This window comes from Agelaius tricolor, unplaced genomic scaffold, assembly GCF_023055355.1.
Source record: "Agelaius tricolor isolate 1412-34295 unplaced genomic scaffold, bAgeTri1.0.p SCAF_1, whole genome shotgun sequence".
NCBI classification, from domain to species: domain Eukaryota; kingdom Metazoa; phylum Chordata; class Aves; order Passeriformes; family Icteridae; genus Agelaius; species Agelaius tricolor.
The window spans coordinates 1-5241 of record NW_027269261.1 but is presented as its reverse complement, the minus strand read 5'-3'; the positions used below and the strand labels follow the sequence as shown (position 1 = coordinate 5241).

The window sequence follows — 5241 nt, the reverse complement described above, 5'->3', positions numbered from 1 at the left end:
GGCATGACGTGCAAGTTGCCCCTAGAAGTCCAAAGGCAGCTGTTTTCTTAGCAGAAGGAAGTCAGGAGGAGGCAAAGCCAGCAGCTAAGTCTGGATAAAAAACTTGGCTAACCTCTTTTCCCCCCCTCCTCCAAACAGGCAATTGTGAAGCACTCAGCAGAGATCTGCCCGGGAGGAAAAGCAGAGCCAATCTCTGAGAAGAAGGGACGTGCGAGCTCTGGCGAGGACGGCTGCTCCCCCTGGCCTTGGTGTGGGACCTCCTGAGCTGCCATTCCTGTGGTGGGAGTGTTCCTCCTCTCCTCCGGCCAAGCCAGAGACCGCCTAGGGAAGGAGCAGGTAAGGTTGAAGTACCGAGGTCTCCCAGGTAAGAAGTGACACGGCCAAAGGAAATGGCCTCAACTTGCAGCAGGGAAGGCTTAGATTGGATTGGAGGGAAAATTTTTTCACTGAAAGGGTGCTCAGGCATAGGAGCCCAGGGAAGTCCCCATGCCTGGAGACATGTCAAGGATGTCAAGATGTGGTGTTTAGGGACCTGATTTGGGGGGGCAGCAGCTGGGCTCGATGTCCTTAGAAGGCTTTTCCAACCGCAAGGATGCTACGGATCCTATGGTTCTGGAAAGCCTTGACCCCTCTGGCTCTAGCACAGCACCTGGATGCTGACAAAATGAGGCTGGTCCTAGAGCCTGGAGGTCCCTGTGCCACAGGGAGAGGACAAGCCGGTGTCACCTGCAGGGAGGGTCTCGTCCCCAGAGAGCCGTCAGTGACTCCGTCCCTGCCCGGGGCTCTGGGTGCGCCCTCGGGGGGCGGGGGACGACACCTGCCCTCGGGTGTCCCTCTGGGCACCTGGGAAGGGAACCAGGTCCATCCGTGCGGCAGCTGCAGGGCTTGCAGGCTTTGGGGCTTTGCAGCTGTGTGCCTTGTCACAAGGTGGCAGGGACGTGACACTGCCTGGCAACGCTGCTGGCCTCGGATCCTTGCTGCTCTCATCCTTATCCCATATGGATTTAGCAGCAATCTTCTGTCTTTGCTTTCAAACTGTCCTTGGGAGAGTTCCAAGAGAGGGTCATTAGTTATTTCAAAGCCTACATCTTTTACCTCTTGGCACTGAAGAGAAAAGACACAAACCTGCTTTGCATCCTTCTGCCTGGAAGTCATTGTGACACGGGGAAGGGAGGAAGGGGCTGGCCGGGGTCAGCCTCTGCTGAGCCTCAGCTCTTGCTGCTCCTGCTCACAGGGTAAAGCCAAAAGCTGTCGTGATCAAAAACGCAGGCCGCCCTTCTGACCTGAGTCACAGGGGCCGTTTCTTCTGAATGAATCAAGGTGGGAAATCATTCTTGGAGCTTCAGAAGAAAAAAAACCCCAGAACCGTAGGTACGTTTGTAAGAGTGGGTATGTACGTACATTTCCTTCGATGAAGAAGAAAATCTTAGAAATATCATGTCACGTCTGGCTTCCTAGAGAAGATCCTGAACTCTGGGCTTCTGAAAGCAAATGGCTGTGCATTTATAGGAGCGTTTCCCTTCTTTTTATGTGCCTCCCCCAGTCATCTTCTACCCTTGCCCACGGCAAGGAGAGCGCGGTGATTTGGCTGCTCCGCTCTGCCGAGGTTGTTGCAGGCTGTGTAGCAGGGAGCGAGGCCTTTTGTGGCTGCTCATCAGACGTTTTCCTACAGCCTTCTCCCTGCAATGGTAAAATGAGACTTGTGTTAGCGAGCAGTCAAGTAGAGCAGGTAACATTAGAAAAGAATTGTTTCTGAGCTGCTGTTCACTAGCACGTGTTTCCCCTTTCCGGCAGAGCGCGCATCATTGCGGGCTTGGGATCGATTGAAATGCGCTAAGGAAACCAGCTCTGGGGAGGGAGGGAGGGAGGGAGGGAAATGCTCTCTTAACATGTGCCAATTCTTCTGTCAAACTCATCAGGGCAGGACAGCGTTCAGACTGAAAGTGTAAGAAGATGTGGAGGGAGACAGAGAATCTGACAGGAGCACCGGACTCACAAGTGCACGAATTTTGCTTTTGGCTTGGATTCAAACGCAGAAGTTGTAAGGAATTTGGGAAGGAGAAGGGACATTTCAGAAGGAGAAGAAGAAAAAGAAGTTGTTGTTGTTGTTACAGCCCTGGCAAAATCTTTGGTTCTAGCTAATAAAGGAAGCTAGTTGAAATTAAAAAAAAGAAAAAAACGTGGGTTTTTTTTTTCCTTCGCTGTTGTATTCGTTGGTGGTTCGTTATATGGTGTGTTGTTTTATTTCTTGGTCTTATTACCTCTGTGTAAATAGTTTTTTTGAGTGAAGCTAACTTTCTGGAGGGGTTGGTTTGTATTTGAGGTAGGATAAATTTCAAGAGGTTTCTTTCCTAGACTTCTGATAGGTATTCCTGGGATTTTGGTTTTGTTTACTGTGTGTATCAACAGAGAGATTTGGTAGGGCCAGCTGGGCTGCTGGAGTTTTGGGTGTTAATTTATGAGATGGCTTTTGTTCAATGCAGTTTTGAATTGGTGAAAGGGTTTTTAATGTAGTGGTTTTAAGGCGGTCTTTAAGAATTGTTTGTATCGTTTCACGTTGTTTGTAGTTGGTGTACGATCAGGGATATGGTGGAACTTCTTGAACGTTCTGGTTTTAGCGTTCCTAAGTTCCGATTTCTTTCTGCTTTGCTGTTTTGTTTCTGGTTTTCTTTTGGGGGACAGGGGCGTTTGTTGACGGTGGGTTTCTAGAGGCAATGTGTCTTTCAATTTGGGTAGTGATATTTTTTAGTATTTTAATAGTTTCGATTTTTTTTATTTTCATGCTTTTAATGAGTTGTTTTAAAATTTGGAAGATAACCTTTCTAGATGATTGGTTATTATTTGTGAGTTAGCCTCAAGGTAGAGCTTTGGGGGCTTTTTTTAGTAATGTTTAGGGTCAGTTGTAGGGTTTTGAGTTTAGTGAGTTGGTTGGATTTAATTTTTCACGGGTGTTTGTTTTGACTAGCAGTTCTGTCATTTTCCATGTGTATCTGAGTTTTTTGGGGTTTTGAGCCATTGGTTGAGGAGGAAGTTTATGATGAGAATGTACGGAGCTTTTGGGCTAGTTATAGTGGGATTTCAAATGTCTTGACAGTTGGGTTGATTTGAGTTTTTCTTAGGGTTAAATGTTGTGGGGTCTTTGTTCTGTTAGTCCTAGAAATAGGTTTGGTTTGGATACGCTGCGATGGGATGAGCGTGGGCTGCGTACCGGTGCTGCCGAAGGTGCGGTATTTGTGTGGTTCTGATGCGTTGGGTTAATGAATTGATACGGTCTAATATATAGATTAATTAAAGTAGAAATAAATATCAATATAAAACCAAATATAAAATGATAGTGGTAAACATAAATATAGAAAACAAATAGATAAACACATAAAACTATACTATATAGTATATTATTGTAACAGATGCTAATCTATAGAAACGATAGCCTATTATATATGTATACAAAGATAGCTAAAGATCGGTTGTAAATATAAAAATATTTAGATAGAGTTAAAAGGAATTGGGGATTCTTTGGGATTTTTTTATTAGGTTATAGGCTGGGGGTTTTTTTCTAGATAGAAATAATATAAAAATAAAAATCCAGATCTCCAAATATATAACGCGTATACCGATCTCTCTAAATATTTAATATAAAGAAATAGAAGTAAAAGAATATCTAGGATATAAAAATACTATATATCTATTATTCTATTAAAAGGTATTCTCTCTAGTATGTATAATACCTACAAATGTAATAAATAAAAATTATAAAAGTAAATGTGAAGAGAATGATGAAAAATGAGATGATTTTTAGAGTTTTAAATATGGTTTAGATAAAGGGGTGTCTTTGGTTTTTGTTTGGTTAGAGGCAGGGGTTTTATTTGAAAGAATAGAAGTATTATAGAAATGTGAATCTTAAGATAGAAATCTATCATAAGTCTAGAAAGAGAAATGACGAAACTATGGATAGAAATTGAAATCTAAATCTATGTCAGTAATATGAAGAGTTGTAGTATAGAATAGAAATGACCTTATGTGGCAGTATAAATGAGAAATGGGAATAGAAATAGAAGAAGATGTAAATATAGTTGGAAAGAAAGGGAATTTTTTGGCTTTTGTTTGAGTAGAGGCAGGGGTTTTATTTGAAATAATACAAGTGTTCCAGAAGTGAAAATCTGAAGGCAGAAATAGATAATCAATGAATCAAAATACGTATAAAAATATAGAAATAAGTCCTCGGAATAGATGGAATATAGAATATCAATTGATTTATAAATTGACATTGATAAAGAGAAATGGATCAGTAAGCAATACACATTATAAATAGAAATGTGACTATCAATAGGAAAACCTAGGGGTAAAATCTATTCAAATATTGTCTAAAAGAAAGGGTTGGGGTTTTTTGGGCTCTTCTTGGGTTAGAGGCAGGGTTTTTATTTGAAATAATATGAATATAGATATTACTCTTACCTGTTTCTAAATATTGAGATAGATAATCAAGATATAAATATAAAACCTAAGGAAATAGAAATAATAGGAAGGGATGTAATATAGAATACAAATAAGAGTATACATTGATATACAGTTTAAATGTCAATGTGAACATGAACCTGAAAGATACAATTTTAAAAAAGATTGAAATAGAGTTGAAAAGAAAGGGGTTCTTTTTGGCTTGAATTTGGGTAGAGGCAGGGGTTTTATTTTAAATAATGGAAGAGTTACAGAAGTAAAAATCCTAACACAGAAATATCGATTAAATATAGAAAGATATGAATAAAAAGATGTCAATAAATAGAAGAAATAGGAACAGATGTAAAATAGAATATAAACTTATAAAAAATCGGAAATTATAAATGTAAAAATAAACATTACACATCAATATACATTTGAACTATAAATGTGGATATAAAGATGAAAAAAAAAAAATTTTTTTACAAATTTAAATGCAGTCGAAATTAAAGGGGGTTCTTTTTGGCTTTTATCCGGGTAGGGGCAGGGGAATTATTTTAAATAATGTAAACGTTACAGAAGCAAAAATCCTAACAAATATATACTTACCATGTAAAAATATGTATAAAAATAGAGAAATAAATTTAAGTACTAGGGAGAGATGTAATATAGAATAGAAATTTATTTATAAATAGAAATGTATAAATATACATCAATACGCATTATAAATAGAAAGGTGAATATTAATATGAAAAACTATTTTAAAAAATATTTACATATTTTTTAAAAGAAATTGTTGGGTTTGGG

General features: G+C 39.4%; 1 long non-coding RNA gene across 1 annotated transcript; it reads left to right on the top strand.

Moving 5' to 3' along the window:
* The first annotated feature begins 200 nt into the window (after positions 1-200).
* Positions 201-5077, top strand: LOC139594099 (uncharacterized). The gene is made up of 2 exons (XR_011680511.1): positions 201-336; positions 1920-5077. It is a non-coding gene; the product is annotated as an uncharacterized lncRNA (long non-coding RNA).
* Positions 5078-5241: the final 164 nt, after the last annotated feature.